General features: G+C 39.9%; 1 protein-coding gene and 2 pseudogenes across 1 annotated transcript in view; 1 reads left to right on the top strand and 2 right to left on the bottom strand.

Annotated features, from left to right (window-relative positions):
* Positions 1–10,368, bottom strand: part of LOC137968386 (hyaluronidase-1-like) — a 32,854-nt pseudogene extending 22,486 nt beyond the window's left edge.
* The window catches only part of LOC137968006 (uncharacterized), a 136,243-nt gene that overhangs the window by 53,851 nt on the left and 59,689 nt on the right, over positions 1–22,703 (bottom strand). The window lies entirely within an intron of this gene.
* LOC137968385 (dephospho-CoA kinase domain-containing protein-like) lies at positions 10,994–21,867 on the top strand (annotated as a pseudogene).

The following is a 22,703-nucleotide window of genomic DNA, read 5'->3' as shown; positions in this document are numbered from 1 at the left end:
CTTTTATGGAGACAGCCTCTTAACTTTTTAATACCGAGAATCTCACAACCTTTTTGAATCGCACCCTCCCGGCCATATTGCCTGCCATTAATCTGACTTGTGTTTACGTGGACAAGGCGCAGGTATTTTGCGTGTTCCAAGCGTGTTGGTTCTGGAAATTTATGAGCCTAACTCTGATGGGCTAAGAATTTTACGTCATAGATAATCGTTTAGCAGCTCGAGTTCGCAGACGCCGTTTTTTGGGGGAAAGAAACGACCGCCGGAAATACGTGTGCGTTCGCAGGCTAGCCAAGCACAGCAATGAGGTTATTAATTATTATTAAATTCTCAACCTCGGATAATGCAATTCTCGTGCTCTGATTGGTTCACTCAATCTCGGTTATCAGCTCATATACCTTACTTTGACCTTATATGGTAAATGGTTGCGCTTAGCGTTGCTAAACTAAAAACGTTTACGCCAGAAAGCGAAATTTCTTTCGGTATAAAGCAAAAGAAAAAGGTTTTTGTGGAAAGTTTGGATCACTTTCGAAGCTTAGAGATACGCGAAAAGGCAAGAAATGCTTTTGTAATGAGCGTGCGTCTGTCTGACCACGAGGTATTACATATACACAACATCGCATCTTCATCAACTTTTTTCGATTTCGCTAGGATTTTCTCGCTTTTTTCGCTCGTATTTTGTACTTCTAAACTTCTGGAGTTTAAGCAATTTAATAAAACAATTATTCCATTCGCGCTTGTTGGATATAAGAGTGGTTATAGCCAACTCGGCGCTACGCGCCTCGTTGGCTATTTACCATCTCATATCCAACGCGAGCTCATGGAATAATTGTTAATTATTAAATTCTCAACCTCGGATAATGCATTTCGCGTGCTCTGATTGGTTCACTCAATCTCGGTTATCAGCTCATACACCTTGGTTTGACTTTATATGGTAAATGATTGCGTTAAGTGTTGCTAAACTAAAAATGTTTTCGCCGGAATGCGAAATTAGTCTTTGAATAAAGCCAAAAAGGAGAAAAAAAACTATTTTTGTGGAAAGTTTGGATCAATTCTGACGTTTAGAAGTACGCGAAAAGGCAAGAAATGTTTTTGTGATGAGCCAGCGTCTGTCTGACAACAAGGTATTACACAACATCGCATCAGTTCTCGTCAAGTTTTTTTCGATTTCGCTCGGATTTGCTCGCTTTTTCCGCTCGTATTTCGTACTTCCAAATTTTTGGAGTTGAAGGAATTTAATAAAACAATTATTCTATTCGCGCTTGTTGGATATGAGACTGGTTATAGCCAACTCGGCGCTACGCGCCTCGTTGGCTATTTACCATCTCATATCCAACGCGCGCTTATGGAATAATTGTTAAATAACATGAGATTACGACATCACATAACTTAGGTTTCATGTTCATTTCTCGACGCGGTCGGATAGCCTTGTTTACGCTACGTCGTCCTTCAAGTTCGCTTTGAATCTCTCGCTAATTTTATCCTCCTTTTTCTCCAAATCCTCGCTCAGTCCGTCGCCGCAACAAGCATTATTAACTGTGAAGGCATCCACTCGCTCCACAGGCAATAACCAGCGACATCTCAGCACAGATTTCGAGCGGGAAACACTGCCTTCGATGGACATAATTTTTTTGCTTTCGCACGCGTTCAAAGAGTCGCAACCCACAGCCATCGCCGGAAAAGATCGTAGAGAAAGGAAATCAGGGGCCCGTTTCTCGAAAGTCCCGAAAACTTTTCGGGCCCGAAAAGCCATTTGTGAAACTGCGTGTACTCGTCAACACAACCGACATGACTGTCTCCGTCACGACTGACCGAGTCTCGAAACTTCTTTATTCACGTTGTGCATCTCTGCTTTCCGCTAAGTACATCTCACGCCACGAATTACAGTCTCCGCTCGGAGTCATGTCTTTTGTCACCGCCTATGTCCCATCTGCGCGCGTTTTTATGTCGTCCCTCCTTCACACTCTTCGATTACATCGGCCGGCGAAATTCTGCCCACTTTCCACTCTTAATCACTCAGATCTCCGATGGTGGTGCCACTTTCTGCCGCACTATAATGGCGTTTCTATCATCAAGACTTCACAGTGGCTTGACGATCGCTTGTTCCTGTCGAAGGGGATCTTTCAACGGGCAGTACTTTCACACCCCTTTTCCCAGCTCTATTCTTCGCAAGTTCGGGCATGACATTAACGTCTTGTTAACGTAACTATCATGGTCGCGCTTTTAAGCGCTTTTAAGAGCTTAAAAGCCCTGGAGCACCCCTCTTAACGGCCAGCGCAGTATTTTGCAAGGCGACAATGACAACAGCGTTTCTGCAATGTTCACGCATCCCTGGCATGCTTCTCTGTTTACGAAGATTTTGGTTTCTCGCCGCTCATCATGACTGACATTGACACCTTTGCTCGTCACATCGCTGGACTGGATAACTCCATCGCTGATCACTTCAGCCGTTGGCATTTGTTCCCCGTACACCACATCCGGTTCTCCGCATTAACCACTGACATCCACCTTACAGGTTTTCTGTTTCCCTCAAGTGTTCGAATTCGAAATTGATTGCTAATTTGGAATTTTCTCTCCCGTCTCAGGCCTTGGTACTAACGTCACAGACCCGTCACTAGCCACGCCGCATTCCCAGCTTCAGCAACTTGTTTCACAGTTTCAACACCAGGCTTACGCTCCAGGAACCAGGGGCAACCTTCGCTCTCGGTAGTCGTTCTTCTCCCGGTTCTGCGAAGCTTTCTCCTCTCCTTAGTTCCTCTCCCGGGGTTCCAGAACACTTACTGCAATTGCATAGCGATTGGCGTTCTGATGCTTACAAGCATTACCTGACACTTCCGCTCAGTACACGCTCAGCGGTAGCTGACGTTATGGCCGGGGGCCTTTATCAACAACAACGCTAGATTTACCTAAGTATTATTATGTATCGATTGGCTGGTTCAAGTTATACTATCAAGATACTTGAGTTACCACTTTTCCATCCTCTTTTTTTCCTCCTGATCTGCAAGTTTGGGACAATTTCCTACACTCTTTCTTTTGGGGCGTTATTTCGACATCGTTGTCATCAACAAATAGATGTTTAGCCCAAACGCATCTCCGTCTCATTCCTTGTTTTAGTGCCGCAAGTTAATAATTTAATTAAAGTTAATAATTTTGATTGCATCAAAGAGGTTAGTTAATAACACGAGATTACGTCATCGCATTTAGGTTTCATGTTCATGTCTCCACGCGGTCGCCTAGTATATAGCCTTGTTTGCGCTAAGTCGTCCTTCAAGTTCGTTTTCCCTCCCTCCCTCCCAGGGGCGTGGTTTCATCATCGTTGTAATCAATAAATAGATGTTTGGCCCAAACGTGTCTCCGTCTCATTCTTTGTTTTAATATCGCGGGTAAGTAATTTGAAATTTTGATTGTATCAAACCTACTTCTGACGCAAAAGCACAACTGGCTGAAATTGGTGCAAGGTCACAGTACTTTGACAGGGGGTGTTATATGATGTCATCCAAGGCAAAAAGTCAGGAATTTACGTGTTGGTAGCAGACGATCTGTCGTGACCACCGGAATGCCTGCCCACTTCTTCAAAAACTCATAATACAATTCAACTACTATGAAAATATGTTCCCTTCTAGAAGAGGTCTTTTTTCTTTTGCGCTCTCTGGGCTGACAAGTACGGGAAAAAAAGCCCTGTGCCATAGGTCGAAACTCACTGTGTTGAACATGCCCGGCGGTTTCTCGGCAACTGAATCCTCACGTGATACTTCATGTTGTGCGGGCTTAATTAACAACAGTGGAATTACTTTAAAGGAATGCGCAGGACACAGCAGGCTCAATTCACAGTCAGAAAACATATCATGGGGCATGAGGTATGAAGAATCCCGTCCAAGGTTGTGGATGGTGGTTGCATCAAAGTGAGGTTCTACCCATGGCAGAGGTCTCTTTTCCCGTACTCGACAGCCAGCAAACGCAAAAGAAAAGAGACCTCCTGTAGCAGGGAATGAAAATATGATACAATCCTTACCTGTAAATAGAAAGAGTATCCCAATTTCTATCAAACACAGGTCTCCAGATCTCCCAGTCAATCACACCAATACCCTGAAAGTCTGGATCAGGAATGACTCTTTGTATGTCCTCCTCTACTTTCATAAAATGTTTTGACAAGTTTCCAAGCTGGCAATATAAACAGAGGCAATTAACAAGAGAAGTAAAACATACCAAGTGACAATACTATACTATGCTGAAATGATGCGGCTCATTTTGTCACATGCTTGACCAATTTGCTATGCAAATTGCTCTCAAAACCAGAAGGCACTGGAAAAGACAGTGCAATTTCATTCTCTTTCCCCCAATATTTGATATTTTGGATTACAAATACAAGAGGGGGGGGGGGGGGGGGGGGGGCAGGCTGTGCCACCAACCTAACTAAGTTAACACAGCTGAACGTACCAGTAATTCTCTATGAACCATCTACGTCCCCCCCCTCCCCCACCTGGACTTGAAAGCCAGAGCATCTGTAGATATTAAGCCATCCTTTCTTCATGCACAGGGGCTTGTAATTGTTAGATCACTGTGGTTCAGAACTTTATTCAAATTCAAATTCTCAGACACTTTGAGTTTGATCCATTTTAAGTTCTTAGAAAGTTTACTGTTTTGCCTTCTTGATTCCAGGATTATGGTGTCCTTTTCTTGCCTTTCTTCAAGCAAGGATACATATTCAAGATCTTCTTCTCCCAACCAGCCACAACACTAAGGATGGTCCACTATTAAATGGTGTGGGCTCTTACTCTACTCCTGGAATGTGAAGACTAGTTCATTTTGGCCGCTTCAGAACAGCTAGACACCAAATTGGTTAATCGATTCTTTTCATCTGCTGATGCCTGATTTCATCTCCTACCATTGCAGAATAATCAGTCATCTGTTAACACTTCTCTCCATCACCTAGTCTTCCCTTTGGTGCATTACACTTCACTCGAAGCCCTCTAGTGTAACTAAAATTGAGTGTGGGATCAGAATTTTGCTCAGTTTGCTCTTCAGATCTAAAAGTGTATAATTTATGTACACAAACATGTGACGACTTCTTAGGCGGGCAGGGGTAACCAATTATAATTATATCCCTTCTGTTGATTGAAATAATCCACCAACTCAACCTTGAATAGTTCGTTGATTCCTTTACTCAAGAATACATATAATGGCATATGTTATTAACACAGAATATATCTACTCAGGCGCGTAGCGTCCTATACGCATATACGCACGTGCGTACTTGAAGTGACCAGAAAATTTTGAAATTTTTAGCAATTGTTTCTATTCTTACATTTTACTTATACGCAACCAAGATTTCGTGATGAAAGCACCACTTTGATTAAATTCTGAAAACTAAAACAAAAGCTATACCATGTTCTAACTTAGTTTTGCATTGTACCTTTTTTTTGCACTAACAATGCAGTGTTGTTTGGCCAGCGTGCAACCAGCGTTGGCCAGCGTTCCAGAACAGGCACGAAGAATTCGAAAGGTATTTTTGGTGAAGAAACTCAGAAAATTACGAACCTCAGCAAAACTGTATGCTTCAAACGAAAACTATATTCTTCTTTAATGTTCTCGGTTTTCGATACAATAAACTAGTAAAAACAATTACGGTGGTGAGCGTAATTTGTCACCTACGACATTAAAAGGTAATCAAATGGTTTTCTCGTGAAATTAGAAAATAATTTCACTAGCGTTTTGTCAGAATTTTGACAAAACGCGCGTGAAATTATTTCCTAATTTCACTCGTCGTGATTTGATTATACATACAAATACCAACAAGAAATTACGCTGTTAGTTACTGGCGTAAAAATATAACCTGATTTATTGTAAGAAATTACGCCGTTACTTACTTCTGAACTGAGTGCACCAAGAGGTTTTTATTAATGCAGTTTTCTTCTCCCACAAAAAAAAAACCTTCATTTGATTTGATTTACACTCCTCAATTCAATTTTTAAAAATTTGTGGGGTAAGAGTAATTTGCAGAAATGCAGACTGCGGAACTGTGAAGCCTGCATAAGCTAGAGTAATGACTGTTTTATTGACAGCCCATGACAAAAACGATGAGATTTACATTAATTGTTTAGTAAATACCGACAGTACGCACCGATTATCACGTTCTAGGTGCCATTTCTAGCTGTGATCTGCGTATTTGCACCATCTGATTCATGTTAGCCGATTAACTGATGGATTGGGCGACAAGTCACAATCTACCAACTCATTTTGCAACCTCAAAAAGACGATCCCCCTTGGTTTGAAGATTAATTATAATTTTTTCGACATGTAGGTCACATGATGCTATTTGCTGCCTGTCAGTTGTCATTTTGGTTCATAGCTTTCGTTTAGCGCTTGTTTTAATACCTTCTGCAGTTTTTAAGGCAGTGCAGTGGGTAAGGTTAATATTGTATGCTTCCAGTTTTCCTAATCTTTTTTCGTGTCATTACTGGGTCTAAAGCTATTTTCGAATTTACTGGTGACAGTGGACTCGGCCGGTCATCGCCTCATTTGCAAGTCTTTCGTTGGTAATAATTTCTTTAGTTTTATGGCATCTGTTTGACTTCAGGACAACTGATTTGCCACTAGTTTGATCAATCACTTGTGGTTGGTGGGATGGTTTCCCTGATCTTGGCCTAGGCCTTGCACATAAATGCACTTGAATCGTGAGCATTTATGCAACATTTATTTATCTCAAAGAAGAATCAAATCAAGTGAATTTTTCAAAACATCAACTTTTCCACAGAGAGAAAAGTATGTAGCTGAAACAATGATACGTTCCTTCTTCCATTCATGTTTATGGCATAGCAAGTCTTTCGTCGGAATACCTTCGTAATCCACTAGTCGGTGGAAAGCCCCGCATCCCCATACCCGGGGAATAGCGGGGCATTAGACCAGGCCTGTCTTCTAAATGAAGCAAATTCCCCGCTATGCGGGGCAATTTCGTACGTCAAAACCAAACTTTTCTCCCCCGCACCCGGGACGATAGAGTACTTCCAAAACTGTAAAGCACAATGTTGACCAAAATTAATGTACTTTACGAATTTTTACCTCAAATTAAACTTTGACAAACATGAAAATCAACAATGCAGTCCATTTCTCATAAAGCCCGAATAAATCTACCTTGAGTCACAGATTTGGCGTTCGAAACTTTACAATCACTGGGTTTAGCACAGCCCCGAAAATGGGAATAAAAATACCAGTTTCCTTGGTGTCAAAACGATTAAGATAACAACGACATGCATTTGACGAGCAGCTTAATCTGACAATATTCCAGTTATTTGCCCCCTATGCGTAAGCATACCCAATGTAAAGTACACTCAACTGACTACAACGGTTCACTATCACAACAATTCTCAAAGAGCTATTCAAATTTCACTAAGAAAATGGCTAATTACCAAAATTTTATGGCCTCATGATCCAGCTACATTTTGCAAATAACCAAGAAATTACCAAGGTAAGAGAGTAAATCCCCTATATGGAAGGTTTTCACTCACTCTTACATGGTGCCCAGTTCTTCCGAGGATGTTACTCGCGCGATGCGTGGACTGCCCAAGCGATTTTCTCGAAAACTACCTGAGAGAAATTTTTTCTGCACTCTCAGCTGTCTTTTTGTTCGGCTGGGCCTTCGTTTGCTTTGTGCTCTTAGGCTGTTCGTTATTTTGCCCTTTATTCGGTTTTAGGGAATTTAATACGCAAACCTCAACGGCAACGGTAACAAGTACAACGGCTGTGTAGGCGAGGATTATAATTCTGTTCATTTCATTGCCGTTCTTTACAAAACAACAACGCGAAATGACCACATTCTGCATATTCGAGAACTTTAACCAACTTTAAGAATTTCTTTTCGAATTTTGACGCTCACATATTCTTTTTGGGATATTTCTGACAGTGCTAGATAAACTGAATGCATCTAGATTCGTAGGTTGAATATACATGTAAAGTCGTTTTTTAATCGACGTTGCCTCCGACGTTGTTTCCATTTTTCCTTAAACTGCTTTTTGCCGCCTTAGCGGCGAGCGTCTATCTGCACTTTCGACCATCTGGTTGCGTTGTGTTTCGGCGAATGTTCGCTTAGCACTCGTGTTTCTACTCATTTCTCTGCCGTTCATTCAGTTGTTATTGTTTGTGCAGGGCAGATGTGTCTCTTATTTAAACTCCTATTAAATTTTCGAAATGTATTAAAACATAGCGAGAGCCGAAGCTACTTTGCTTGCAATTAAAATATCAAAGAAGAAATCCTCACAGCGTTGAAGGTTTTCCTTCGATTTGAAACTAAAAGAAACAAAACATAAACAAATCCTCCTTGAAAACATCCACGCAACGCGCGAGTAACATTCGAGGAAGAAATGGGGACCATGTCTAAAAATAGCTTAAGAGGGATTACCTTTAGTAGAAAGCCTATACGGGGTATTGTCTCTCTTACCTTGATAATCTCTTGAAATAACCCTTCATCGGTAACAAATTTTGAAACTACTCTGAAAACTACAGCAAAGAAAATAAAAAAAATCTAGTGAACTACAGTAGACCTTTGAAAGAGTCCTTGGTAGGAACTTGCATGTTCCACCATTACGCAGACCGTGGTATGTAATGTAGAAACTCAAAAAGACGAAACCCATCGGAGGTAACATTTTCAAGATTCATCTCACAAAATCATAAAGTAGTGTCACTGTTACCCTCTATGCGTACGTTCGCGTTGCATTCCAATGGAAATACAGAGACAAAAGGTCAACGCTATAAATAAATCGCTAATCAAGCATAACTATAATCTTTGTCTAATTCTGCTACAAGAAATGATAATATTTACAGATTGAACCCAGAATTTAACTGAGAGCCCATTACAAACATGAAAAGAATGGATTTTAACTTGACTCAGCCGCCATTTTGAGACCCAGTGATCTCTGCGTGCCTATTCAAGTTGGCGTCAAAATGCAAATCCCCGTCTAAGCCCCGCTCAAGGTCCCCGTTCGCCGATACTTGCGCCAAATGCTGTCGAAAACCCCGCATACCGTGGCAAAATTGACAGTCCAAAACCGCTGAAATCCCCCGCTATTGCCCCGCATTCCCCGGGTATGGGGTTGCGGGGCTTTTCACTGACTAGTGCATAACGACAACAACAACAACAACAACAAAAAATCATCAGAAGCAGGGAATTGAACAGATGGTCATTGACTTGCGTGACTTGTCACGTAATCGATCAGTTACAGAACGTAATCGATCAGTTACAGATGGTGCAAATATATAGTCCACAGCTAGAAATGACACCTGGAACTCGGTAATCGGCGGGTACAGTCGATATTTTACAAATACTAATGTAAATGTCATCGCTTTTATCATGGGGTTTTACGAAAACAGTCATTTTTCTAGGTTCTGCAGGTTCTGCAGGTTCCGCGGTTCCGCCGTCTGCAGTTCCTCAAATTGTTTTGCGGTTTGAGCGCCCCACGGTTCGAGCGCCCCTGGTTTGAGCGCCCCACATACAAGTTCTAGCGCCCCACACATACGTAAAGTAAAATATCGAAAGTAACTAGCCTGCGTAGCTGGCGGGATTCGCGAGCGAGCGATATTTTGCGACAGAGCCGCCTATATCTCAGAAAAAGTAGGCAGGTATACTGTCGTGTTTATGTGTCGACGCCGTTAGCTCAAGCAAACATTACTTCGCAATTTTCATTCGCGCTACTAAATTCGCATCACAGAAACATCAATAAATGTTTTCTCTCTAATTTAAAGTTTAATTTGGTACAAGTTTAGTTGTGTTCGTTGGGTATTTATCGAGATCGAACTCGATTTATTTGTTGACTACAGAACTCCTTTCGCTTTTGTTTTAGCTACCGAGGCCGTTAGCTCAAGGAAACATTACTACGCAATTTTCATTCGCGACCCACGCTGATGTATAGTTTCGTCGCTTACAATGATTTGGACGCCGTATAAAGGTCGAGCGAAAAATATGATTTACACAAACACACATAAACGTTTACTTATCGAATTCATTCAACCATATGTTTAGTGGGGCGCATAAACTAGCAGCACGGGGCGCTGGAACCAAGATGTGGGGCGCTCAGACTTGGGGCGCTAGAACTTGGGGGCGCTCAAACCGGATACCTTCAGTTCTTCTTTCGAGCTTTCTCAAACTTGGCAACTCCGGTCTTAGCAGTTGACTTCCACTGGCCTCTGTCGTTTGCAAGAGCTTCGAAGTCAGTTATGCCGGCATTTGCTCAGCGAGCTCTTTAATTGGTCTTTAAAACGCTTCTTAGGAGCACCAGCTTTACGAGCGCCATCAGATTGTTCGCTGTATGAAAGGGCACGTGGTAGTCTCTCCGCACTCATGCGAACAACATGCCCTGTCCAACCAAGACGGGCTTCCATTATGTAGGCCTCAATCCCGCGCATATGACAGCGAGACAGCACTTTCGTGTTGGGAATACGATCTTCCCAGGATATTGGAAAATATAGGACTTGGAAAATACAGTAATTTGCAGTAATAATTGTGAGCTTTATTCCTCTGGAAAAGCATTTCACGAGCGCCTTGTACCTCAACGTCTGCTTGTAACTTTCAAGTAAATAGGCTCTTATTTTCTAAGTTATGCATCAGTCAATTCCAACTGTGCCCTGCTTGCCCCCCCCCCCGCCCCCCATCCCGGGCTAACCCCCAGAAATTTGCCTTTTTTTGACCTTATAGATGGCAAATTCCCGGGGGTTGGGGCACTTAATCTGTCAAATGCCCAGCGGTGGGGATGAAAGTAGAGAGCAAATGCCCTGCCCCTGGGATCATTCCAATCAACCATGCAACAGGTTCTATTCGTTACATCATAGATTACTGCCGCTTTCAGCATTTTAACGCCAGTTTTTATTTTCGTACGTCTGCAATAGATCGCTCCTAACTTTATGGTAAAAACTTCTCAGACGAAGTTTGTATTCTTTATCATTTTTACAAACAAACATCAGCTTCCTTGAAATCTTCCCTTCGGAAAAACGCATACTGTGTACTTAGATGGATCCCCACCATCTCTCTCTTGGTGAATTAATACGGAGCATAAGCAAAGACCTCTTTTGAGCGACTCACGTCAACGGGAAGTGGACTTCTTGCATTCTTGGTCAGTGGTTTTGCCCAAACGTTTGGTCAAATCGTCTCTATCAGAGTTAAGCCACCCAGGCAAACAATTTTGGTTGCGTTACAGCATATAATAAAAGGGAAAAGAGCACACTTCCGGTTGACGTGCGTGACATTGAAACGGTTTTACTTACTCGCGTACTCTGGCTTTTTCGGCGCCATTCTTCCTGTTTTCCTCAACTTTATGGAGATGTCCAAGCCATTGCTTAACTTCTTTTGGACCTAGAAGTCCAGTTGGAAACTGACTTATTCTTTCCAGAGCTCACTATTTGTATGTTACATTTTGAATCACGGTTGCTGTTCTTATTAATTCATAGAGATAATCTTTTTGGTGCAAACTAAGATAATTTTTGCACCTGTTAGTGCATTTTCTGAAGATTGTCCACCGGTTGGTTCGCCATTTTACCTTGGAATTCCCTCTGGGCCACAAATTTCTATTAAAAATATTCCTTAAATATTTATAGTCAATTATGCCAAAGAAAAAAGTTTTGAAATATTGGGAGATCAGCAAAAAATACAGCTTTGAAAGCTCTTGAAACCATTTACAATTGCCATCTCAACATCCCCCTTAAACACCCACCGACTGTGCAGTTGTGTTCAAGTATGTCATAGTGGTTTACCGTCTCCCCAGCACCAGGGTTTAAGGGTTAGATACTTGCCACTAGTAATTTGGGGGGCAACCAAAGGTGATCTCGCAACCACCATGTCCACCTTGACCCCCTTAGCCCTCTAACTCCCAGTTGGCATATGTAGAACTGTCGGCATTTTCAAAATTCCAAAATCGACTGACCTTAGACAGAGTTTATAAATATATTTTTTTATAAAATTGTTTTTATAAAAAAAAATTAACTCTGTCTAACCTCAGACGATTTTGCCTGTCAATGGGGGGCCCCTCGGGTTAAATTGTCCAGTTAAGTGCGATGATCACTTCTATTTTCCATCTATAACGTGTACCGGTACTTCAAACATAAACTTCTCTCATTCATTGAAGGAGACACACTAATTTTTTTCATACAATGAATGTAGCCTTTGGGAAAGAGTAAAATTAATAAGAAATAATTAGTTTCAGTGTGAAAGCATGAGATTGTACTGTTATGCTGCAATGCGATAGTCTGCTTGAGAATTCTGCATTATGATAATGTTGGCAAGAATCAATTCTACTTGTAGCTAAACACTCCACATCCAGGGGAAGTACCTTGTACATGTAATTGAAAATATTGCATACAGCTGTACATGTATATACCAGACCTTCCAGCTCCCCCAACTTGAGGAAAGTGTCATTATTATTATTGATTATGTGTAGTTGTGGAACCCTAAAAAGCAGCATGGAAAGCTATTGTTAGCAAGTTTGGAAGGGACATATTACTGCCAAGTGACGAGATTGACAGGGAGAAGTTAGGTAAGATTGTCTTTGGAGATGAAGCCAAAAGGAAAATACTGAACCAGTGCACTCATCCTGCAATATTCAAATCAATTTTCTGGAAGCTGGTTAAATACTTTATCAGTGGTAAGGAAGACAATACCAGTATATGCTCAATTAAATCATTAACAATGTGGCAAGGAGTGAAATCTTGCTAAGTAAGGAATTGGGTCTTAATGTCAGAACAACTACTGTCTTGAACTAAATCCCAACTTTGTCGATAGAGCCTGTTTTACGAGGAAAGGGTTTCAACAGTTTATCATGTAAATTGCTTCTTTGTTTGTCAGTTACATGTAGGTTTAGAAATTTATTTGAACAAGTTAAATTATTATATCATCATTTTGTTTCCTGTCTTAATAACGTTGCCAAATTGCCATGAGTGAATGTCTTGGATTCTAGTTTTGGAACTTTCTGGTTACATTCTGGGTGCTTACAGTTAGCAGAGATGTTGAAATGTTTTCTTTCATTATTTTTCACTTACTTTCCTAAAGGTATGGGGATTGTATATTTTAGATTGAAAGCATACTTTTTCGAAGTAAGGATAATATCTACGTGTAAGATGCGAGAAGTGCATGTACATGAAATATAAAGAAACACAGAGAGAATATAATGTATGATGACTACCTGAACTCAGGAAAAATCTGAGTCCCAGGTGGGATTTGAACCCACGACCCTCCGAGATCTCTAGATCTGGATGCTCTCAACATGGAGTTACTAGAGAAATTGTCGTCAGTTATTTCTGATGTTTAATATGACTTTAATGTGATGATGCGGTTATTTATACTCCATTAATGATAATAATATATAATACTAACAATAAATTAATAATAATAATAATAATAAATTAATAATAATAATAATAATAATAATAATATTAATAATAATAAAATTACTCTTCTGGGATCAGCTCACATCTTGAGAAAGGTCCTGTCAATCAAGTGAACTCTTTGGTACCTATTACATGTAGGCCCATGGGTTGGACCCGGTGCTTTAGAGACTAAACAAGCAAGCTAAGGATTACAAGTGATAATAATAATAATAATAATAATAATAATAATAATAATAATAATGTAGTGATAGGAGCCCTTGGAAGTGTCACCAGAGGATTTGATAGGTGGATTGAAAACCTAGGGATGCCATTCAATGTTGGAGTAATTCAAAAAACTGCGTTGTTGGAAACTGCAAGGATTTTGATGAAAGTGTTGGAAATGTGAAGAAGAGACAATTCTGTTAGCCTTTGCTCATTTGTTATGACTCGCCTAACAGAAGAAAAGACGGCAATGAAAACAGCCAGAACATGATGTTAAATTTTATAATAATAATAATAATAATAATAATAATAATAATAATAATAACAATAACAATAACAATAACAATAACAATAACAATGACAATAACAATAACAACAAAAACAATAATAACAATAACAATAACAATAATAATAATAATAATATTAACAATAATAATATCCTATCTAATATATATTGATGATCTGAAAGTGTTTGCGTCCTCTGAAGCTAAGCTCAACAGAGTTTTAAAATCTACCAGTGCCGCCATGGAGGACATTGGACTAACATGGAATCCTAAGAAATGCAATGTGATTCATGCGAGGAAAGGGGCTCAAGTGCATGATGCAGCAGGTGTAAAGTAAGGTCAAGAGGAAAGCCTGGACGCGAGTTCTAGTTACAAGATTCTAGGGGTGAGAGAGTCTGTGATGCAAGATGAGAAGCTGGCATTGGAATGTGCGGCAAAGGCTTACCTGCAAAGGTTGTCATTAATTTGGAGTAGCTCTTTGTCTGATTCCAACCATGTGACTGCAAGTAACCAGTTTGCTCTTCCAGTCCTCTCCTATTTGATGTGGACTCAGCATTGGCCTATTACAGAGCGTAGAGTGATCGACAGTTAACAAAAATCAAATCTGCAATTAAGCTGTATGAGAATACAGATCCTACCATGAGGTTAGTTCAGAAGTTTGAAGAGAGGGCGAGTGATAAGGGATTCACTTCATTGGTTAAGGAGGCGTGCAAGTACCCGGAGGAGCTGGACATGGGTTTGACTTTGAACTATCCGAACCCGTCATGCAGCCCGCGCCAAGCACCGGTTATAGAAATTCTAGGGAAGAAAGTTAAGGGTTATTTGAGGAAGACTGTGACGGAGAAGTTACAGGAAGAGATTGAGAGCGAGCAGTGGCATGGTCGCTTTCTGTGTGCACGGTGGCAGGACGAAGATCTGAGCATGAATGAGTGTTTTGCTTGGCTACGGGAGTGGCCCTCAACACCCACACACACGATTACCGGGGTACTGGAGCTTTACGAACAGCTCACCCCTACTAGAGCGTATACAAAGATCAAAACAGGAACTTCACAAGGAGAGATCACGTGTAGGTTGTGCGGAGGCGCTGCAGAAACGCTTGCGCATGTTCTTGCGGGATGTCCTGCTTTAGCACAGTCCAAGTACTTGGAGCGACACAACGCTGCAGTTAAGGTGTTGTTCTTTGAGGTGTGTAAAGACCTGCAGCTAGTGGACTCAGTACCACCATGGTACTCGTTAGTGGCACCCAAACCAGTGTACGAATCTCCGGAAGCTCAAGCTTACTGCGATGTACCAGTGTATGCCGAACAAAGTTATGTGAAGGCCAACAGAGTGGACGTCAGATTGGTGGATCACAGGAGGAAACGAGTCTGGGCAGTTGAAATGAGTTGCCCCTGGTTAGACAACCGTAGAAAAAAGGAGAGGGAGAAGACGGAAAAGTATGCTCCACTGCGCTGGGTGTTAAGGAAGCAGTACCCTGGCTATGTCGTGGAACAGTGCAACGTAGTGATTGATTTGCTAGGCGGTTGGACTAAAGATTTAGAGAAAACAATCTGAACAATAAAGAAACTTGTGGGCGCTAGAGGAAAGGAGGTTCTCAGAAGGATGCAGAAAGCTATTATCTCAAGTTCGCTTAACATAGGGCGGGCCTTCAAGGAGGACACCGTCAAATAATTTTACGAACTTTAGAAATTAGAGAGTATTAGAAAATTTTAAGGAATTTTTTAATTTTTTTTTTTTAAATTAGGATTTTAGGATTTAGGATTTTAAGGATTATTATTATTATTATTATTATTATTATAATTTTTTTAAAAAATGTATTTTATCATTTTAAAACGCACCTTTACATAGAGACTTACGTTCCGTAAGAGGACATAGGCTACGCTTTGCGCCCTATGTACTTTTAATATTATAGCATCCATACTTGTATGCTGCAGATAATATTGTTAACGATGAAATGATAATAATAATACTTTATTCAGAAACAATCCTGAAACGGAGGACCCAGAGGTTATCCCTATTAAAGGGCCTCCTACCTAACTACATTTGTTTAAATACTATCTACAAGTTATAAAATTATTTCAAAAATTAGAACTAACAGGAAAGAGTATGCCTAAAATAGAAAAACAAACCAAAAAAAAAATATATATATATAAAGGAATAAAATATATGTATCTATAAAGGGATAAAATAGAAAATAAAATTAAAAAATAAAATCCAAAAAAAAAAAAAAAAAGGATAAGAAGCGGTGGATTAATTAACTTATGTTCATCCACTTTTTCAAATTGTACTTAAATTTGTTAATAGTAATGTCATTTCCAAGAAGATGTTGTGTTAACTTGTTCCATTCCTTAATGATCCTCAACAAGAAAGAATATTTAAAAGCGTTTACTTTTGCAGATTTCATGCGTATTTTGAATGAATTGTTGGATCTTGTATTGCTGTTACAGAACTCAAAATTGTCACGGCATTCTAGCCCGTTTAACTCAAATGCTGTCTTATAACACTCTACTAAAGAGAAGTATTCCCTTTGACGCTCAAGCGTGCTCCAGCCCAGTAATTCGCATCTCTCTTCATATGACATCTTGCGTCGTTTTTGCCCAAGGGCAATTCTTGATGCTCTTCGTTGTATGCTTTCAATGGCCAGTTTATCTTTAACGGTTCCACGTATCCCAAGTCTTTGTTGTCTATTTGTTAGGAAGTGTCTAAACCATAACAATAAGGGACCATCAATTCCATATTTGTTTAGTTTCAGTAGCAGGGGCTCGTGAGCTACGCTGTCAAATGCTTTTGAAAAGTCCAAAAACACGACATCTGTTGTTTTTGAGTTGTTCCTTGATGAGGACCAGTCGTGAAAACAACTGAGAAGTTGTGCAAGTGTGGACTTCCCTTTCGACAAGCCAAATTGATGTGGGTTTAAAACTTGGTGTTCTATGTTAAACTAACTTGACGATAATTCTCTTTTTTATGTTTATGTCCTTTTTTGTGTATCGGTGTTATATTTGCCATTTTCCATTCTATTAGTCCGATAGTGAATGACTTGTTAAGTAATGTGCACAATGAAGTTGACAATTCCTGTGCACATTCCTTCAGTATGCGGGGTGGAATCATGTCGGGCCTTGTGGGCATTTAGTTCTTTCAAATTATTTTCTACTTCATTTGCATTGCAAAGAATGTTGTTGAGTTTGTCTTCTATGAAGTTGTCAAATTCTGGTAAATTACTCTGTTCTTGAGTAAATACGGAAGAGAAATAACAATTCATCTCTTGTGCAATGCCATATTTATCCGTGATTACCTTTTCGCCTTCTCTTAACAGTACCAGACCATTTGTTCCTTTCCGAAGCGATTTTATATAGTTCCAGAATGGTTTTGGATTGTTCTCTGATTTCATTTTGTCCGCAAGTTCCTTAAGGTGTTGCCATTTTGCTGAATTACATTTCTTTTTAAGTGAGTTGTTCAGGGCTCGATAAGTGGCCCATGCTTCCTAACTTTCAGACTTTGATTTTCCTGTAAACTTGTCTACCTACTCTTTTTAGTCACGACATGACCCATCCAGATTAGCATCTGCTACCTGTGGGCATGTCCAATTTGTTAACAATACCTATTAGAAAAATAAAGAACTGAACTGAACTGCTTTATTAAAAGCGTAAGTGCATTTCCAGAAATACGACTGGTATATGGTGCACTGTTTATAGTGAAAGTGATAGCATTATGGTCCGAGAATGGTTCACCAACCGTTACATTATTTACCAAGTCATTATTGATGGTTAGAACCAGATCCAATAAGTTTTTATCTCTCGTTGGTTCGTTCACTAGCTGATGTAGGAAGTTATCTTGGACTATGTCGATAAGTAGAGCATGATGCTCAGAAGTCTTCAGCAATCGATTATTTGCCCAGTCGATCTCGCTTAAGTTGAAATCTCCGAGTAGTATCGTGTCGTTTGTTTTGATGTCACTCAAAGAGTTTTGGAGATCTTCTAGAACCTTGAGGTTACTGTTTGGAGGCCTGCAAAATACACCCATTACTATTTTCCTGTTGTTTGCTATAATTATGTCTATGAGCAGTAGTTTAGATTCACAGGCGAGATCTTCTCTTGGGGAAACTTTGAAGCAGCGTTTCGTGGCGATTAAAACTCCTCCGCCAAAACGACCTCCTTGCTGGCGGTCTCTTCTATATTCTCTTCTGAAAATTTCAACATCATTTATGGAAATGTCGAGATGCGTTTCTGTAAGGACTATAATATCAAATGAGTTGCTTGCTATCTCCGTTTGCAGTTTTGCTATGTTATTGACGATACTTCTTGCATTTGCATAAAGTACCGATAACTTCATAGCTCTGCTCTGCCGATTTTGTAATGGCGGATTGTTGTTGTTATTGCCAGGAACTCTCGGTTGATGAATATGTCCCGGGTTCGGGTGAATATCACCACAAGAAAGTAACAAGAGTTCCAATTGATAGGTAGCATCGTGGTTGGAGTAGTAGTTGATTTTTCGTTTGAAAAATCTCTTGTGCTTGATTCGGCAAACGATGGAGTCGATACGTTGCGAGACCAGCACCTTCGCAGATGTAATCTGGAGTTGCAAATTGCCTCTGTTACAGTTAATTATATCCACCAATGTTTTCCCTTCCACATAGACATTGACTTCGTACTTTGATAAAGTCCGTTTGAACATCGATTGAGTAAGAATTAAGACTACAAAGAAGAACCAACTGCTGAGCTCTTGGCGCACGTGTGCCCCGCCATATTGTTGCGTTACAACAGACGTTTATTACGTTGTAATTTATAATAAAATAACATCTTCTGTCTGCCATTATATTGTCCTGTTCTGATACTTCCAAAAACAATTGTCTCTCACTTCTCATGATGGAATGGATCATATATGAACTGCGGATATGATCCTCTCAGTTATGAACGCAATTTTTGCAATTTCGTAAAGAAGCCTGAAAATTTCATGACTTCAGCGGGGTTTGAGCCCGTGACCTCGCGATACCGGTACGATGCTCTAACCAAACTGAGCTATGAAGCCACTGACGTTGGGAGCTGGTAATTTGTGGGTTCTAATGTTCCCGTGAGGAATGAATCAACGATAAAATGAACATTAGAACCCACAAATGACGAGCTCCCAACGTCAGTGGCTTCATAGCTCAGTTGGTTAGGGCGTCGCACCGGTATCGCAAGGTCACGGGTTCAAACCCCGTTGAAGTCCTGAAGTTCATAACTGCGAGGATCATAGCTTCACTTGATAATAATATTGTTGTGTTGACTTGATTTATATGTGATTGTGTAATGCAGTTCTAGTCAAAAGCCCACAGATCTTCTCACTCACCAAACAGTCTCCACTGGTTAAGAGCATCCAGCTAGATCTTGGAGGGTTGTGGGGGCAAATTCCATATGGGACTCGATCTTTTTGGAGTCCACTTGGTACTCAAGACATTATATTCTCTAACAACAACAATGGTTGAGAAATATAATTAATCGTTGCCACTATTATTGTTTAGGTCATAAGTTTGTGATTCTTGATTTACCCCTGCTGTACGAGTCAGGTGTGGGGCTGTACCTAGCGAAATATGTCATCGTTGTCTACAGGTAAGGATAGAGATAGAAAGATATTTACATGTAATTTACATCATTGCTTTCATACTGCAAAAAAAGGTCATTTCTGAGGATATTTTAGAATTTAAATGTAGGTGCTGACTTTTTGAATACTGTTCATGTATGCCATTTGAAGGAGAGTTTTTCTGTTAAACAAGTATTGACTATATAACAATAAAAAAACCCTCTAATTTCAAATTACCTTGTGTGGTGTTTTTTTTATTAGACTCTTAGGTGAATTTTCAAAATATATGTTAAGTGGACACTTTAGTGTCCTTTTCCAAGGAACTTCATGTGCAAACACATCTTACTAAGTGTTTTAGACGTAATAATATACATGAAAAAATTGCTCCATTCTGATTGGCTAAGAGGAATACAGTTTCCAGGTAACGTATGGTTTTTTTTTACCACAATTGCTTGTAATCTCGCAATCTAATTGCCTAATTTGCCGTTGTCGATAAGTGTAGACAACGCTGCTCGCGTTATGCTCGCGTCAATTTGTCACGCAATGCAATAGCCAATCAGGAACGCTCATTTTGGAAATTAAACCAATCATATTGCGAGAAAGTTATAGACAACGCTTGCTCTTTCTTCGTGTCATGATTTTGGTCACGCTCTGAAATAAACACTTTCTTTGTCGTTGAATATTGTGGTAAAAAAACAAATCGAAAGTGGTTCAGCGTTGTCTGTACTCTTATCGACAACGATATTCGCGATGACGAATATCGTTGTCATCGCGAATATCGTTGTCGTTGTGTGATGACGAATATCGTTGTCGATAAAAGTACAGGGAACGCTGAACCACTTTCGATTTGTGAAGTTTAGCCTTTACAAAAAATCTCCGGAAATCCCGGTTCGTTTGTAAATGGACATGACTTTTTGGTTCGTTCCACTGGAAAATTTCCGGGAGCAGCGGGACTTCTGGAAAGGTAGTCGCGTGTTCCATTTACAAGTTTTCGAAGTTCCAGGCTATTCACCCTTAAAATCGTAATCGCCGGGTGGCGAACGGACTTAAGTTAAATGGAATACGTTTTTCACATGATAGAAATTTTCACCGAAAGTTCCGAGATTTTATGGCAAATGGAAACACCCATAATGCAGAAAAGGAGTAACTCAGTGCAAAAAGAAGAAATAAACCAAGCATTCTGATTGGTTAACGAGCAAACAAAGTCAGAGATAGCCAGTCGAATGCGAGCCCTGGATGGCTCAAGTTATGGTGCAATTTTTGCATGATACGTGTGCGTTGCTTCTGCTTAACCATCTCGAATGTTTTGATGTATATTATTAATAAGTAATCACATGATTTTTCTTGTGCATGTGGAATAAATAAGCACTTACTCAAAGACTACAAATTGCACTCGCCCAGTTTTGTTCGGCTTTATTCCAAATTGTACTCAGAATCATGTGATTATCATTATACCTATACATATACATGAAAACCTTATCTGAGAACTGAGGTATAAAGCATGTTGAGATTGAAGATCGTGGCATCTATTCTTGCATCTCATGCGTGTGAATTTCTCTTTTTTCTGTAGCTCATGTATAGCAAAGTTAGCAAAACTAGCAGTTCTTTGGATGAATTACTGCGCTTTAATTGGTTAAGTCTAATTCCTTATTTGGTGGCACAATTAACCGTGCCAGTTGCCTCATGAAAGTTTGGTTGGAGGTCAAAATATTCGTAGTTCTGCTGACTTTGTCTGTTTTTTGTTTTCCAGTGATCCAACTTCTCAACTAACACGCTTGATGAAGAGGAATAACTTCACTCGACATGATGCTGAAACGAGGATTAATTCTCAAATGTCATTGGAGGAGAAATGCAAGAGGGCATCGTATATAATTGATAACTCCTCCAGACGGGAGAGGACAGAGGAGCAAGTTAAAAGACTTCATGACAAGTTCAGTCAATCTTATTGCTACCTTCCACTTCGTATTTTGTCATTACTCGTGGTAGGTTTGTTGTCATGGTTGCTGTTTGGGATAAGTGGTTTGTAAGTAAATAGCCACCGACCTTTGTGGCAATGTTAGGCGGTTTTCGTGTTGCGTCATCACCGCGATGTTTGTGTAGGAAAAACAATACATCGCTTGTTGGCTCATTTGTTCGCCACTAGCATTTGAAAATAAATAAATAAATAAATAAATAAATAAACGGCCACCGAAGGAAAAAAGTCAACAAAGCAGTATTCTTCGCGGCCCCACATCGCTATGCCCTATTGAGTAGAATGTTAAAAGTATGAAGGAAAATATAATATAATGGATTCCATATAATTACATATCTTTCATAAAACTTGCCTCAGTCGTTTTATTTTAAAACCTGTAAGCTTTTAGAACTTTTAAAAACTCGCAAAAGGGGAATGAAAATCTTTGTCAAGTTTTTCGTTATTCAGCCTCCAATGTTTTGTCTAATAATTATTGTCGCAAAAGGTCAGGAAACAATAGAGGTTGCGGACCAAAATATTCACAAGTCAAATACATTTTGAGGCACTTGTGCGATTAGCAGAGTGTATACAGTCAGTGTACTTCGCACATGAGCCATCGAGTCTACCAAACTCTTTTAGTGAGGTTTATGACGTTTTGATATTTGTCTATTAACTGTTTAGATAGTTTGAGTGAAAATACCGAAAAGAGCAGTTACATTTACCAAACTTGGCCAAAATGTACAGTACCACATGTCTTTTGATTGTTTCAGATTGCTGAACTGTTCAAAAACTATCGGAACTAACCCCCAACCTTGGGGTGATACGGGCGTTACCTGTACATTTTTTAAACATACGTAATTGACCACTCTCCATGGGGGCTTTTCAGGGCCATTAAAAAAACTCATTAATAATTCGTGAGCCTTACAGCCTATCAAAACACCGATAAAACGTCACGTGCATGAGCTTTATCAAGTAATTATTTTGAACACAATCAATGAAGCGACGGAACAGAACAACAACAACAACAAAAACAACTGTTAAGAATCCCAGCTGGCCGGAAAACACTCCTCTGTCGTATTCTTTATATAAAGAATATTGTTAAGGCAGTTGCTTTCCTAATATGCTCATACTCTCCTCTCATAATAGACCATTTTCGAATTCTCACGGCTGGACTGGATCTAGCATGAAATGGAGACTAATGCGGGACAATTATTAACTTGTCTGTGAAAACATTCCAACCGTGAGAATTCGAACATGGTCTATTTGAAGCATTGTTTTGAATCCCGAGGGACACGATTTTTTGAAGCCGTTCAAAAAAACTCGCAGGACGTGTTTTATCGGGTTAAAAA

This window comes from Montipora foliosa, chromosome 8, assembly GCF_036669935.1.
Source record: "Montipora foliosa isolate CH-2021 chromosome 8, ASM3666993v2, whole genome shotgun sequence".
In the NCBI taxonomy this organism is placed as follows: Eukaryota; Metazoa; Cnidaria; class Anthozoa; order Scleractinia; family Acroporidae; genus Montipora; species Montipora foliosa.
The sequence above is the reverse complement of the archived record's forward strand: the minus strand, read 5'-3'. Positions and strand labels throughout refer to the sequence as shown.